The 17,185-nt window shown below is 39.3% G+C and overlaps 1 protein-coding gene across 50 annotated transcripts in view; it reads left to right on the top strand.

Annotated features, from left to right (window-relative positions):
• PUM1 (pumilio RNA binding family member 1) overlaps nt 1–17,185 on the top strand; it is a 133,089-nt gene that overhangs the window by 28,340 nt on the left and 87,564 nt on the right. The gene's annotated exons all lie outside the window — the stretch shown is intronic.

A 17,185-nucleotide genomic window follows, 5' to 3' on the forward strand; every position in this document is an offset into this window, starting at 1 on the left:
CTTGATCCTGGGCCTCCAGGATCAGGCCCCAGGCTGAAGGCGGCGCGGAACTGCTGAGCCACCTGGGCTGCCCTGTATTTAAACTTTTGAATTTTTTTTCCACTTAGAATAATGCATTTGAGAATATGTATTATATATAAAAATACGTTGGTCATCGTTATTGCTCACTATTTTCTCATTAAGTGGCTGTGTGACTTTATTTTGTGAGCTTAATTTTAATTCTCTCAGCTGGAATGCTTCATATATGAATTACTTGAAAGATGGCATGTGGGTGGCATTTTATTACTTTTCTATATTATATTTCTATAGCCTTTATACATGAAAGGCAGTTGTGTCAGGACAAAATCTTTGGGCTATATATAGCATATTTCATTTTACTGTCTTTGGCATGTAGTATTTTAGAGAACCAAGGGTGTAAACTATTTTTTTCCCCCTGCCGGGATACCTAAGGAATACTCCAGCTTTAGGACAGTTTGTTAAGGATGCAATTTTTATGTGTTATATGAGTGAGAACTTTTGATCTGCATAGTTTTGTAGCTGGAGAAGTATCCTTTGGTTATATATTTGGTTATATTTGGTTATTTTAGTTTTTTTTGCTCAGGAACCAGGAACTATCTTCTTTTTCTTTTTTGGAACTACCAAATTGTGTCTCTCTCTCTTTCTTTCTTTCTTTCTTTCTTTCTTTCTTTCTTTCTTTCTTTCTTTCTTTCTTTCTTTTTTTCTTTCTTCTCTCTCTCTCTCTTTTTAAAAATATTTTATTTATTTATTCATAGCGGTGCAGAGAGAGAGAGAGGCAGAGACACAGGCAGAGGGAGAAGCAGGCTCCATGCAGAGAGCTTGACGTGGGACTGGATCCAGGGTCTCTAGGATCACGCCCTGGGCTGCAGGCGGCGCTAAACTGCTGCGCCACCGGGGGCTGCCCTTCTTTATTTATAGCAATTGCTTTTTAAAAATTTCTTTCTTTCTTTCTTTCTTTCTTTCTTTCTTTCTTTCTTTCTTTCTTTCTTATTCATTCATTCATTCATTCATTCATTCATTCATTCATTCATTTATAAAGATTTTATTTATTCATGAAAGACACACACACACAGAGGCAGAGACACAGGCAGAGGGAGAAGTAGGCTCCATGCAGGAAGCCAATGTGGGACTCAATCCCAGGACCCCAGGATCATGCCCTGAACCAAAGGCAGATGCTCCGCTGCTGAGCCACCCAGGCGTCCCTTATTTTTATTTTTTTTAGAGATTTATTTATCTGTTCACAAGAGACACAGAGAAAGAGGCAGATACTCAGGCAGAGGGAGGAGAAGCAGGCTCTATGCAGGGAGCCTGATGCAAGACTCTATCCCGGGACTTCTGGGATCATGCCCTGAGCCGAAGGCAGATGTTTAACCACTGAGCCACCCAGGCATCCTTTCTTTTTTTATTTAAATTTTTGATTTAGTTAATTGTTGATTCACATACTATTGTAAGAAATAATTCAGAGAAATCCGTTATACACTTTGCCCAGTTGCCTTCCCCCTGCTTCCCCCTCGCCCTGATCTAGTAACATTTTACAGTATAACATTTGCCAGTAATATTTTGCAGATACAATTGTGTAGTGTGACATCACAGGTAAGATATTGACCCAGTTTTAGATTTTTCCAGTTTTGGACTCATTTGTGTGTGTATTAAGTTCCGTATAATGTTATCACCTGTGTAGGTTCGAATATTTACCACCATAGTCAAAATACCAAATATTTCCAAAACCACAGAGACCTTTGAATAGCCCTTTTTATAGCTACAACACCTTCCCTTTCTTTGTGAGGTGGGGGGGGGGGTGTAGGGGAGTTCCCCACAATCACTAATTTTATCATTGCAAAACTGTTATATGAATGGAATAATCTAGTACATTGGTTTTGGGGATTGGCCTTTTTAGCTCTGCAGAAGGTCCTGGAGACTTACCAAGTTTTTGGACGTAGTAGTTCATTCCTTCTGATTGCTGCCTACTGTGTCCTGGTATGGATGTATCACCGTTTGCTTAAACAGTCGAAGGACATCTCGGCAGATTCTAGTTTTTAGTTGCTACAGATAAAGCTGCTATGAACATCCATGTTCAGGTGTTTCTGTGATTCTAAGTTTTCATTTTGCTGGGATAAAGGTCCAGGAGTGCAGTTGCTGGGTCATGTGATAGTTGCTTGTGCAGTTTATTAAAGTGCTAAATTAAAAAAAAAAAAACTGCTAAATTGTTTCTCAGAGTGGCTGTACCATTTTGCATTCTTACCAGCATGTATGAACAGTGCAGTTTTTCTGTACCCTTACTGGCATTTGGTGCTGTTAACTGTTTTTCTTAGTCATTCTGGTACATATGTAATGATACCTCACTGTGATTTGAATCTATTTCCCTGATGGCTCATGATGTTTAGCATCTTTTTTTTTTTTAATAATTAAAAAAAATTTTTTTAACTTTTATTTATTTATGATAGTCACAGAGAAAGAGAGAGAGAGAGAGAGGCAGAGACATAGGCAGAGGGAGAAGCAGGCTCCATGCACTGGGAGCCCGACGTGGGATTCGATCCCGGGTCTCCAGGATCGCGCCCTGGGCCAAAGGCAGGCGCTAAACCGCTGCGCCACCCAGGGATCTCTGTTGAGCATCTTTTTATGTGAGCAGTTGTCTTTATTTTTTTATTTTTATTTTTTTATTTTTTCATTTTTATTTTTATTTTTATTTATTCTTATTTTTTTAAAAATATGTTTTATTTATTTATTCACAAGAGACACACAGAGAGAGAGGCAGAGACACAGGCAGAGGGAGAAGCAGGCTCCATGCAAGGATCCCGACGTGGGACTTGATCCTGGGACTCCAGGATCACGCCCTGGGCCAAAGGCAGGCACTAAACCGCTGAGCAGTTTATTAATTGGGATCCCCAATTTTTATTTTTTAAAAGATTTTATTTATTCACGAGAGACACAGAGAGAGGCAGAGATATAGGCAGAGGGAGAAGCAGGCTCCTCGCAGGGAGCCGGATCTGGGATCACGTACTGGGCTGAAGGCAGGTGCTGAACCACTGAGCCACCCAGGTGTCCCTATCTTTATTATTTAATGTGAGTTTATTCTTGTTTTAGTTTTATATGATCTTAATGATTAATAAAAATATTAAATTCTGTTTAATAAATTTTTCCTTGTTTGCTTTTTCCTACTAACATTTGCAGAACTCCATTTATAAGTTTGATAAGAGATCTTTACTTAATTTATGGATCAATATTAATTTAGTATGCATTCACTTGGAAAATTTTTCAGTTTTTAAAAATGATTTTATTTATTTATTTGACAGAGAGAACAGGCACATGCAAAGGGGGAATGGCAGGCAGAGGCAGAGGGAGAAGCAGACTCTCTGCTGAGCAGAGAGCCTGCCTGATGCAGGCTCATCCCAGGAGAAATAGGCTCCCTGCAGGGAGCCCGGTATGGGACTTGATCCCAGGACTCTGGGATCACTACCTGAGTCAAAGACAGATGCTTAACCACTGAGCTACCCAGGTGCCTTGGTTCTTACATTTTTAAATAGTTGAAAGTTAAAAAAACAAAAACAAAAAACAAAAAATACATGATAAAGACTCTGTGTAGCCCACGAAGTCTATATTATTTGGCCTGTTACAGAAAAGTTTGCCAACTCCAATTTTTTTTAGATAACAGCTTTTTTTTTTTTTTTTTAAAGATTTATTTATTTATTCATTCAGAGAGAGCAAGAGAGAGGCAGAGACACAGGCAGAGGGAGAAGCAGGCCCCATGCAGGAAGCCCGATGCGGGACTCGATCCCGGGTCTCCAGGATCACACCCCAGGCTGCAGGGGCACTAAACCGCTGTGCCACTGGGGCTGCCCTAGATAACAGCTTTATTGAGATATTTTTCACATACCTTAAAATTCATCTTTATATTTATAATTCTTTGGTTTTCAATGTTAATGCAACTATCAGCTATATAACTGTAGGACATTTTTAATTTAGCACTCCAGGAAGAAACTTTGTACTCATTGGTAGTCATTGCCTATTTTCTCTTTCCCAAGTCCCTGGCAGATACCAGTCTACTCTTATTTTTGTAGATTGTTTATTATGAATATTTCATATAAATGGGATCATATAATATGTGACTTTTCATGTCTGGCCTCTTTCACTTACCTAATGTTTTTAGGGTTTGGTGTATGTTTATGTTCTTCGTTCCTTTTTATGGCCAAATAGTATTCCTTTATATGACATACATTTTAATACATTCATCAGTTGGTGGACATTTGGGTTTCCATTTATCTTTTATTTTTATTTTTTATTTTATTTATTTTTTTTTAATTAATTTTTATTGGTGTTCAATTTACTTTTTTTTTTTAATTAATTTTTATTGGTGTTCAATTTACTTTTTTTTTTTTTTAATTAATTTTTATTTACATTTATCTTTTAATCTTTGTTCTTTAACTCCAGATTGAGTTATTTTCAGATTTGTTTGCATTGGTATTTATTTGGCTTACTACTCACCGCCTTGTGGATTTTAACTTTGCTGTGAATTTATGCCTATATATATGTTCATTCTCTCTTCCAATAGATAATCCAATATCTTCAGGATGTGATTTCTTTTTCCTCGTTAAATAGTTTACTCCCTATAGTCTCATGATGACTTACTTCCTTTTGATCATCCTTGAATTAATGGAGAAGAATCCTAGAATTCTGGCCACAGATGGGCTGTGTGGGTGGCTGTTATATCTTCAGATACACAGTTGGGTGGCAGAGTAATGTGCACAGCTCCTTTTCCACTTTTGAGTTTCTAGCAGACTTTCATCTAGTGCAGTTTTGTTGGATCTGGATGGGTCCTTTTGTCTTTGTTGCTGAAACAGTTGGAGTATCCTAGACACATTTTGATCCCCCAATGTAGGACACTGGTTATGAGACACATTCTGGAGTCAGCCTGCCTGGGTAACTTTGGGCAAATTTTTCACCTTTTTCTTCCTCAGTTTTCCCCTCCATTAAAAAAATGAGGAATGGAGGATAATTAGGAATTATTTCATTGTTGGAGAATTAAACAGTATGTATTGCTACCTAGAATATAGCCAGCAAGTGCTAGCTATTATAACAGTTCTAAAAGGCCCTCTTGTTTCTTTTGTTTTTCACAGTGCTGTTCCTGTAGAAATTGCTTCTGGATATACCATAACTAACCTTTTTATTTACTTTTGGCTATTCCTACCCCTAACTTTTTGTTGAAAGTATTTATTGTTTTTTATTATTTTATTTTATTATTTTATTTTATTTATTTAGAAAAATAACTGCATAATGAGTACCTTGGCTTATCAAGCTTATCCCCTTATTTTGGTTATTTAAGATGGTTTTATTTTTATTTATTTATTTATTTATTTTTTTATAAATTTTTTAAAAATTTTTATTTATTTATGATAGTCACAGAGAGAGAGAGAGGGGCAGAGATACAGGCAGAGGGAGAAGCAGGCTCCATGCACCGGGAGCCTGACGTGGGATTCGATCCCGGGTCTCCAGGATCGTGCCCTGGGCCAAAGGCAGGCGCCAAACCGCTGCGCCACCCAGGGATCCCTTAAGATGGTTTTAGAAGAGGATTATTGGTTTGAAAGGTGTTCATATTTTAAAGACATTGTAAATATTGTCAGATTTATTTTTAGAAGGTTCTTTCTAGTTTTTTTCCAGAGGTGTTATACAACATACAGAAACTACCAAAGAAATTCTAAGTTAACATTTGGGTTTATATCTTCTAGTCTTGTTTATATCTCTATATGGAAATACATATGTATCCTTTTATATATGCAGATTTGTAGAATCCTTACACATATACAGATTTTCTTCTGTTCAGCAATTTAAAAAATGTTTTAAATAGCTGTACAAAAATTCTGTAAGTGAATATATGCTATACTTAATGATTCCTGGTATATTTAAACTTTTTACCATTTTTAGAAAAAGATTTATTTATTTGAGAGGGAGAGAGTGTGCATGCATGTGTGTGGGAGAGGAGCAGAGAGAGAGAGAGAGAGAATCTTAAGCAGACTCCTGCTGAGTGCAAGCCCAATGTGGGACTCTGTCTCACGACTCTGAAATTATATCTGAGCCAAAAACAAGAGTTGGTCACTCTACCTACTAAGCCACCCAGGCGCCCCATAAACTTTTTACCACTTTTGCCGTCACAGTGCCAGGGTAAAGATCTTTGTTAACAATTTTTTAATCATATTTCTGATTATTTGCTTTGGCTAAATTCCTAGAAGTGGAATTACTGAATCAGAGGGCATGAACATTTATAAAACTTGGTGCATATTGTCAAATTTCTTTCTTGAGAAGCTCTGAAAAGCATAACAAAGTATTATTTTAAGGAGGATAAGAACCGTTTTAAAGAAGCTGGCACTAGAAGTCCTCTTTCTGCTATTTTTTTAGAAAAATATTTATTCATGAGAGACACAGAGAGAGAGAGGCAGAAACATAGGCAGAAGATTCCATGAAGGAATCCCAGCATGGGACTTCATCCCGGGACTCTGGGATCACACCCTGAGCCAAAGGCAGACGCTCAACCGCTGAGCCACCCAGGCATCCCCCTTTCTGCTATTTTTATCACTCCTAAGACCAAGCATAATTTGTCATATTACAAATAATTGTGTGTCATGTTTTTCCTTTCATTTTTTAAAAGATTTTATTTATTTATTCATGAAAGACACAGAGAGGCAGAGACATAGGGGAGAAGCAGGCTCCCTGTGGGGAGCCTGATGTGGGATTCGATCCCAGGACTGCAGGATCATGCCAAGTGGAAGGCAGACACTCAACCACTGAGCCACCCAGGTGCCCCCAACCTGTCATGCTTTTAATACCATGAGAGTTACTTTTAGGGAGATTAGATGGACTACCATGGCACTATTGATAGAGTGCAGTTTTGCTACTTAGTGGTTGTTACTTCTGCAGTTACAAGAGCAGTAAGACACGTGTCCATGGTCTTTGAACTTTTGTCTACATCCAATTTCTAGTCTGTCGACAAGGGAGAGCAGATTAACTAGAGAGGTAAGCTTTGTGTAAGTATTCCTCCAACTTTGAGACTGACACTGTAGGTGTATCCGGTAGCAGATAGCTTCTCCTCTGAATTTATTTTCCAAAATTGGTAGTTTTCACTGATGGTCTAAGTTGTACATGTGTTAAAAAGTAGTCACCATTTTATAATTTGTAGAGAATTTTTATTAAAAATTGTTTTTCTTTGACAAACTCTTCTTATGGTAGAAATTCTTCTAAACCTTTAATCCTACTGTTACATGTCCATTAGTAAGCACCAGGAATGACAAAGTGAATCTCAGAAAATTTGATGTTAGCAAAATTTTGGAAAAGCCAGCGTGTGCCTTTTATTGTGGACAAATATTTGGTGCTTTCACATTACACATTACTTTACACAGATTCCAGTACTATGTCAGTAAACTTGTTCCTGATTCCAGTGATGGCAAATACGTTAAACTTTCAAAAGATTTTTTTAAATAAGAGTTTACTTATTTATTTGACAGCACAAGCAGGTGGAACAGCTGGCAGAGGGAGAGGGAGAAGCAGGTTTCCGGCTGAGCAGAGAGCTCTGATGTGGGGCTTGATTCCTGGGCCCTGGGATCATGACCTGAGCTGAAGGCAGACACTTAACCAACTGAGCTACCCAGGAGTCCCAAATTTTCATTTTTTGGAAAGCTCCTGATTCTTTCACATTTGCCACAACCCAATTTAAGAACTTTTGGACAGGTATTCTTCATTTATCTCTTTATTTTTTCCATACGTCCTCTCGAGATTGGTATTTTAGAAGGAAGCCTTTTACTGCTAATGAACACTTTTTAGTGTGTTTTCCATTGCAAATAAAATTTTTTTTTTTTTTTAAGATTCTATTCATTTATTTGACAGAGCGAGCAAGCGAGCACAGGCAAGGGGAGCAGGAGAAGGAGGCTCCTTGCTGAGCAGGGAACCCTGTGCAGCAGTTGAACCCCCAGGATCATGACCTGAACTGAAGTCAGGCACTTAACTGACTGAGCCATCCACGCACCCCACATATGAGCATTTTTTGATGTAATGTAATCTGTATAGTGGTATGAGTCTCTTTTATGTTTTTGAAATTTGTTCTTTTGATGGTCAGGAGTATGCAATTCAAATATGTGGCTGTAGATAGTAGTTTATAGATAAGTAGAGATAAGATTTTTCATCATCTTAAGTTTTTAAGATTTTCTGTTTTTTTTTTTTTTTTAAAGATTTTTATCTATTTGAGAGCAAGTGAGAGAATGTGGGCATGGTGGGGGGTTGAGGGAGAGGAAGAAGCAGACCCCCCCACCCCCCCAGTAGGGACCCTGCTGTGGGTCTCCATCATAGGATCCTGAGACTATGACCTGAGGGAAGGCAGATGCTTAACTGACCGAGCCACCAGGTGCCTCAAGATTTTCTATTTTTAAGTAATCTCTGCCCTGAAGTCAAGAGTTGCATGCTCTGACTGGGCTAGTTAGGCGCCCCTGATCATTATCTCAAGTTTTACACTTTATTAGGTTCTTCCATAACAATTTTTTTTCTTCATAACAATTTAACAGTTTCTTTCTGTAAAGTGGCCTAGTCCTCATATTGATTGCAGCCTGAACATGATTGGTGAAATTAAGACTGACAACCAGCACTTGTGAGGTTTTTGTGTTTAAAAGTCACTAGTATCCTGAAATTATTTTGAAAATATATGTTCATCCTTTCACTTTCTAAATTATTTTCTTTTATGTCTGGGAGGTGCTGACATTTACATGAGGTGTATATATTCTGGTAGTCTGGTAGCAAAACAGTTTTGGTAACTTAATTATAGTAGTTTATTATGTGGGTCTGTTAATCATCTTAGCAGAAAGCCAATGGCACATTAGGTAATCTGTAACTGTGATATATTTACTTTAATTGCTAAAGTAGAAGCAATCTTTAATGATAGTGAAGAAATAGATGTTCAGTCTAACCCTGGTTGCTGTGGCGACTTCATTTTCCCCTTGTGTTTCATGGAAGGCAGTATTAGAATAGTGTAGTAATTGGTTGCTGGAATAATAGCTGTTCAACCCACATGTGCTTTTGTGTTTGCCTCTGATGAGAACAGAGAAATAGAGAAGTTGTAAAGGGTAGAGAGACCAGAATTTGTTTTCTGTTTTTTTTTTTTTTTTTTTTTTTTTTTAAAGATTCCACTTATCCATTCATGAGAGACATAGAGAGAGGCAGAGGCAGAGGGAGAAGCAGGCACCATGCAAGGAGCCCGATGCGGGACTCAATCCCAAGACTCCAGGATCACGCCCTGATCTGGAGGTAGACATTCAACCACTGAGCTACCCAAGTGTCCCTGGAATTTGAATTCCACTTCTGATCTTTATCTGCTGTAGGACTTTGCACAAGTTACTTCACCAAACCTTGGTTTTCTCATATAGAAAATGAAAGAATAGTGTCTGTTTTGCAGTACAGTGCCTTAAAAATCAGCAAATGCTAGTATTTAGTGTTGTTATTGACAGTGGAAAAATAAGAATGGAAACATTTATAAATAAGGTCATGTAGTAGGGTTTGCATCTACTTAGGCTGAAAGAGTAGGTTCCCCCTCCCCCACTAATCAAGAAGAATGAGGATTTTTTTTTTTAATTTTTATTTATTTATGATAGTCACAGAGAGAGAGAGAGGCAGAGACACAGGCAGAGGGAGAAGCAGGCTCCATGCACTGGGAGCCCGACGTGGGACTCGATCCCGGGTCTCCAGGATTGCGCCCTGGGCCAAAGGCAGGCGCCAAACCGCTGCGCCACCCAGGGATCCCCGAAGAATGAGGATTTATTTATATTTTATTTGAGAAATCTAATTGCTTTTTGCTTTTTAAAAATTTATTTTTTACAAAGGCGCAGTACCTTTGTTAGAGTATCTGCATTTCCTCCCTTCCTTCCTTCTTTGAGAAGGGTGGGGGAGGAGAGGGAGAGAGGAGAGAGAATCTTAAGCAGGCTATTCACCCAGCTTGGAGCCTGACACTATGCTTGGTCTCAGGACTTTGAGAACATGTCTTGAGCCAAAACCTAGAGTCAGATGCTTAATTGACAGAAACCACACAGGCGCCCCTTTCTCTTAATGGTTAAATTTAAATTAGGTTAATTCTTACATTCCATTAACATAGTCTATCACTCAAATTTTTTCTGCCTTTTTAAGATTTTATTTATTCATTTTTTAAAAGTAATCTCTACACCTAACATGGGGCTCAAACATAAAACCCCAAGATCGAGCGTTGCATGCTCTACTGACTGAGCCAGCCAGGTGCTCCTCAGGTTTCTCCTGCTTTTGCTTGTTTTTTTTCTCACTGGTATCTTCTTCCAGTAATAGTTCTTGGCACCAGCTCTTCTGCATATATGATTCTGGATTTGTGTTAGTGAAACAGAGCCATCACGATCTAGACTTACTTACCTGTGTAAAAAATCCTCCAGGAAAACAAAGGTAATTGTGGAGGAGAAAAGGCCCTGACAGCTTAGAGTCACTAGTTGAGGAAACAAATATTTGAGTAAAGGCAGTTTTAGTCTCAAGCTAGCAAAAATTCAGGGCATTAAATGAAAGAACACCAAGGATTCTCTCTGACGCCTTGAATAGGGAATATAAATGTGGGCCTCCTTAGCACTGGGTGGCTTTCTGTTTCTATAGAGGTTCCATAGTCTCTTGTCTCTGCATTTTTCAACATTCTTTGTTTTCTCTTTGTCTTCTGCTTATTCACCAAGTTATACTTGAATCAAAATGACAGCCCCAACTGCCAGATCTTTAGGGAATTTCATTTTATTTCTCCATAGTTATCTGGCCCAAATGCTGAGAGAGGAACCTGAGTAGGTCAGTTTATCATTTCTCACTAGGTACTTGGGATTTGGCCATTTAGGGGAATGCTTTTAGGGTAACTGTTGGTGGCCGGAGGTGGTGGGATGGGAATCATGAACTTGTCCTTCGTAGGCAGGTGTCTTGAAACATGTCCATTACAGAGAATATTCAGAAAGTATTGATTTATTGAATTTTACTTTCTAAGTGCTCTATATGGTTCTCAGTTACTCTTTATTTATTAAAATATAAACTTCCAGTGTGATTATATAAATATCAACTCAGTTGATATTTACTGTTACTGTTGTGTCTGAGTTTGGTTCTTCTCTGCAGGCAACAGAGAACTGGTCAAGCTGGTTCAAGTAAAGGGCATTCATTGTAAAGACACTGAACAGTTAAGGGACAAGAATGCTAGCTAGCTAAGTAAGGTCAAGAACCTAACCACAATGCTATCAAAATTGCTTCTTTTTTAGGTCTTTTATTCTGGATTGCATGGTCTACTATGGTATTTGCTTCATTCTGTTCTTTGATTTTTTTTTTAATGTTCAATAATATCTGCTTGAAAAACCGATAAATTGTAATTTATGAAGTATTTGGATCATGAACTCCTAATATTTGGATTTCTTTGTGCCTAAGTTTCTTTCTTCTTTTTCCCCCTTTGAGTGCAATGTTGGCTGTCGGAAAAAAGAGATAAGCATCTAAATGGTGAGGCAGGAGAATCAGGAGACTGTAGTGGCATGGGGAGTTCAGGAATGAAGGAATTGTAGAAGGGACTTTACTGATTTTTTTTTTTTTTTTTTTTTTTAATGAGAGCGAAAAGAATGTGGGCTTGAGCCAGTGGGGTTTTTTTTTTTTTTTTTGAAGTTTCTGAATGGATGAGAATGGAGAGTGGAAGTTCCTTGAATTGGTGCTTTAGCTGGGAATTGAGAAGAGAGAGAAATGGATGCACTTTGAAATGCTAAATTGCTAAGTTTAGAAAGTAATTTAGATGTTTGCATGATCTAAGTACTTTTTTTTTTTTAAGGGGGGGAGTGAGGAGAGGGATGAGGGAGAGAATCTTCAAGTAGACTCTCTGCTGAGCCCGGAGCCTGATTTTGGATGGGTGGCCCTCAGACTCACCACCCTGAGATCTCAATCTGAGCTAAAACCAAGAGTTGAATGCTCAACCCACTGCGCCACCCTGTTGTCCCAGATCTAGGTACTTCTAATACATTGATTATGGAAATGCTGTACTGGAGAGACAACTAGCTCTCCCACTCCCCAATAAGGAATGACTAAAATTTACCCTCTGGAGGTGGGAAAGAAAGGATGAATGTGTGGAGATGTTCAGTAACTTAAAACAGAATAAGTGTGAGGTGGATAAGGTTGTTTAAATGCCTACTAAGTATTGGACACTTTTGTCTCATTTAACCAGGAAAACAAACTGGTAAAATAGTTGATGTTATCTCAGTTTTACAGATGAGGAAACAGTGATGTGTGTATCATTCACTGATGATTCTGATAAGTGTAGAGGATTTTGGGTATGGTAAGTAGGGCTTCTCGGGGTGATGGAAGGGCAGGCATTTTACAATGAGATTATTTTAAAATAAAGATTTGGGGCAGCTCTGGTGGCACAGTGGTTTGGCGCCGCCTGCAGCCCAGGGTGTGATCCTGGAGACCCAGGATTGAGTCCTGCATCGGGCTTCCTGTATGGAGCCTGCTTCTCCCTCTGCCTCTCTCTCTATGAATAAATAAATAAAATCTTAAAAAAAATTCTTTAAAATACAGATTCATAAGGTGCTTAATTTTTAATTTTCCAAGTGTGATGTATAGTTCTGGGTTTATCTCTTTTGATCCTATAACTTCTTGTGTGCTAAAACATGCAACTTAATTTGCTAAATTATAGCTCTAGTTAGGGACAGGGTCCTTGTGAGGAGGAGGCAGGTGTTGAGGCTTTACAGAAGAAAGTTCTGGGATCTGGGGAATGTGTATGGATGATAGTCTGTGGTGGGAATAGTAGGAATATAGAGGTAGATCAGGCACTAAAGTGCTTATCTCGCTTTGCCTCTTTATTTAATAAAGGGAGCAGAAGATGCCTTTGTGGGGAGGGGCAGCAGTAGAGAAAGTCTTGGAAGGTTATGAGAAAGTTCCATGTTACTGGCAAATAGCCCAAAGAAGAAAAGTAGGAAATAGATTGGTGAAACCAGAGGAGATAGGGAAGATCAGTTAGTGGAATGAAGGGCATCTTACAGACATTTAGCAAAAGTGGAAAAGGAATTAAGTAGTGCTAGAAATTTTTAAAAATTTATTTTATTTTTATTTTTTAAAAAAGATTTTATTTATTCATGAGAGATACGGAGAGAGAGGCAGAGACACAAGCAGAGAGAGAGAAGGAGGCTCCATGCAGGGAGCCCGACGTGGGACCCGATCCGGGGTCCCCAGGATCATGCCCTGGGCCGAAGGCAGGCGCCAAACTGCTGAGCTACCCAGGTGTCCCAGTAGTGCTAGAAATTAACATTAACCTGGCACTCAAATTAAATTGTAGAGAATGGGCATGTAGAGCATGAGAACTGGAAAGATTATTCTGTTGTGATGGGAGTATTTACTGTGATGATAATTTATAGCCACCTTTTCTCTTTTATGATAGAAAGGGTTTCTTTATTACCTGCCTAAAATATTTCTTCATTCTTTGATTTCTCTGGATTCCTGAGCATCTTCTTCTGGTCATTAGTTTTGTTTCTTAGGAAGAATTTGTGTGGAGAGGCGGTCTGGTGTTGATGACCCCTCCTGTTATAAACAGTAAGTTCTTGACTAGTTAAAAGGTTTTTGTGAGAATGATTTGGCTTATCTGGTCTAGTCATCTGGGGGCAATTAGTTTATAATGGAGTTTCTGGACTAGCATAACAAACTTTGGAAAGTGAGGCTCCTTCTCCAGTGTCTGTAGGAGTTAAGAGAGTAGTACACAGGGAAGAGGAAGAGTGGTTCATCCTGTAGGGAAGGTAGAATGGGGAGACCCCCAGAAAGAGGGAGGGCTGGAGGAAGAGAAGGGAGGGTTTCAGAGAGGGAGAGAGAAGACTTGAGCAAGCTAGGAAATTAGGAAATTGTGTGTGTGTGTGGGGGAGACAGAGAAATGATGGATGGACACATTTTGAAGTTGAGGAGAGGAGAGTGTGGAAAGTGAAGGCAAAAAGACCAAGAGAGCACACTCCTCAAAGCCCAGACAGAAACAAAAAGCAGTTTTATCTACTGATGGAAACGTCTTTGGCTGCCTTGGAGGCAGATTGGTGAAATAGGAAGGATGTTGCATTTTGAATTGGAAGACCTGGGTTTAGATTCTGGCAGTGCCCTTTTTCTTTTTCTTTTTCTTTTTCTTTTTCTTTTTCTTTTTCTTTTTCTTTTTCTTTTTCTTTTTCTTTTTCTTTTTCTTTTTCTTCTCTCTTTCTCTTTCTCTTTCTCTTTTCTTTTCTTTTTTCGTTTCGTTTCTTTTTTTTTTTTTTTTTTTTAAGATTTTACTTATATGTTTAACAGAGAGAGAGCGAGAGAGCGCCAGAGAGCACAAGCAGGAGGCAGAGGGAGAAGGAGAAGCAGGCTCCCCACTCAACAGGGAGCCCAATGCGGGGCTGGATCCCAGCATCCTGGGATTATGACTTGAGCTAAAGGCAGATGCTTAACTGCTTGAGCCACCCAGGTGCCCCTGGCAGTGCCATGTAAATGCTCTTCCTCTTAAGAACAATAGTTAGGAAGGGCATTCCTTGGAGGCTCAAGTTTTCTCATTTTTTTTTTTTAAGATTTTATATATTTTTAGAGGGAGAAAGAGAGTAAAGGGAGGGGCAGAAGGAGAGGGAGAGAGAGAGAAAAAATCTTGAGCAGATTCCCCACTGAGCACGGAGCCTGATGCAGGGCTTTATCTCACAACCCTGAGATCATGACCTGAGCCAAAATCAGGAGTTGGCTGCATAACCAACTTTGTCACCGAGGTGCCCCTCATCTTTTAAATGGGGATAATCACTGTGACATGTTTATAATGATGACCTAAATATGCATATTGCGTGTTCTGTAACTTCCCTTACTACTCTTACTTTTTCCTTGGAAAATATGAATAGAATTTCCAACATTTGGTTAAAACTCTTTGTAGATTTTTGGATTTTCAAGAAATGCCTAGCTCTAGCTAAACATATGATTAGATTCCACAGAAAGAGCTAGATATAGAACTTTGTGCATTTGATTTACATGCTTTGTAAATGTTAACTCTGGCCTGAAGGTTCAAAATACTTCATCTGACATTTGTAGTTTTCCAGCTAATATCCTGTGCCTCATCCTCTCCTCCTTTTACCTTTACTACATATAGTTTAGGAACTCACAGTGTATTTACCTAAATAATGGAAACACCTTGTAATGTGTTCATAGCTTCTATTTCAAAGCCCTTTGAGGGACGCCTTGGTGGCTCAGCGGATAAGTGCCTGCCTTCGGCCCAGGACATGATCCTGGAGACCTTGGATGAGTCTCACATCAGGCTCCCTGCATGGAGCCTACTTTCTCCCTCTGACTATGTCTCTCCCTCTTTTTCTCTCTATGTCTCTCATGAATAAATAAATAAAATCTTAAAACCCTTTGAAACAGTTTTACCACAATAAAAAAGCTTTGCCTCTATGTCTCTTTGTTCCTATAGGGCTGAATTTTAGCTTCATTTTGAATTTTATAAATTTACATTTTTAGCAGGCATTTTTAAGCTGTTTTGTCTTAGGGGGATCCCTGGGTGGCTCAGTGGTTTAGTGCCTGCCTTTGGCCCAGGGTGTGATCCTTGAGTCCTGGGATCAAGTCTCGCATCAGGCTCCCTGCATGGAGCTTGCTTCTTTCTCCCTCTGCCTGTGTCTGCCTCTCTCTTTCAGTCTGTGTCTCTCATGAATAAATAAATAAAATCTTAAAAAAAAGCTGTTTTGTTTTAGTGACACAGTGTGTCATTTTGTGCATATATCAGCTCTGGGTTTGGAAACAGATGTGTTTTAAAACAACAGTGCAACTGTATTTTTATGTGGTGTCAGTTCAGTCAAATTAAAATTTTTGGGTGATAAACAGGTAACCTGTTCATGAAATTGAATTTGTTCTCCCAACTGTATTATGACTCATGCTGTCTGTACTTTTCCCTCTCCTTGCCTGGCTGTAGCCTCACCTGCTCTGTATGTACTCACAGCCTGCAGTTGTACACCAACTGTGGGGGGTAATGATGGTCAGATGAAGGGGTTTGGGAGATTCTTGCTTCAGGCACTTGGCCTCCTTCTTTCTCTGGTAAGCAGAGGTGCCTTCCTCTTGAATAAACAGGGACTGTCCTGTAGCCTTCAGGCAGCAGAGATGGCTTGCCTCTCATAACTGAGGGGACTAATAGAATACTGGACACAAGGCTTTCGAATTATGATTATTTATTTATTTATAAAAGATTTTATTTATTTATTCATGAAAGACACACAGAGAGAAAGGCAGAGACGTAGGCAGAGGGAGAAGCAGGCTTCAGGCAGGAAGCCCGACGTTTGATTCCATCCTGAGACCGCGGATCACGCCCTGAGCCAGGGGCAGGTTCTCAACTGCTGAGCCACCCAGGCATCCCAATTGTGATTTTTTAGAAAAAGATTTTATTTATTTGAGAGAGAGATAACAACAGAGATAGCAAGAGAGAACACGAGCGAGGAGGGAAGGGAAAAGCAGGCCTAATCCATGACCTGAGCTGAAGGCCGACGCTTAACTGACTGAGCCACCCAGATACCTACTGAGCCACCCAGATGCCCTGAATTATGATTGTTTTGAATTAACTATTTTTTTTAAAGATTTTATTTATTTCTTCATAGAGACAGAGAGAGAGAGAGGGGCAGAGACACAGGCAGAAGGAGAAACAGGCACCATGCAGAGAGCCTTAGTGGGACTTGATCCAGGGTCTCCAGGATCACACCCTGGACTGCAAGCGGCGCTAAACCTTTGCACCACCGGGGCTGCCCTGAATTAACTATTTCATACTCCGTCCTTGATCTAACCTTACCTTGTAGAAATGACCTTAGAGACGAGTTAATATATGAGTTAATTGAAGGCTGGAAAGATTGTGATGATTTGGGTAGTACATTTAATGATGGGTGAAGTTTGAAGGGATTCTTGTAATATTTGCTGTTTTTTTTCTCCTGGAATTGAGATCCAGGGGCCCCATAGACCTTCCAACATGGAGAAACGTTGGGGCACTCCATTATATAGTTTGTAGCACCTTTCCCTGAGGTTTATCAAAGAAATACTGGGTTGGATCAAATAAATTCCTGGTTTTTACTTCCTATATGCAGTTGGGGGCAAGTACTGTGGTCTTTTGAGTCTGTAGCTGTGTTCATGATATGTTATTACCCTTTAGTATTTGGTT

This window comes from Vulpes vulpes, chromosome 2 (assembly GCF_048418805.1).
Source record: "Vulpes vulpes isolate BD-2025 chromosome 2, VulVul3, whole genome shotgun sequence".
NCBI lineage: Eukaryota > Metazoa > Chordata > Mammalia > Carnivora > Canidae > Vulpes > Vulpes vulpes.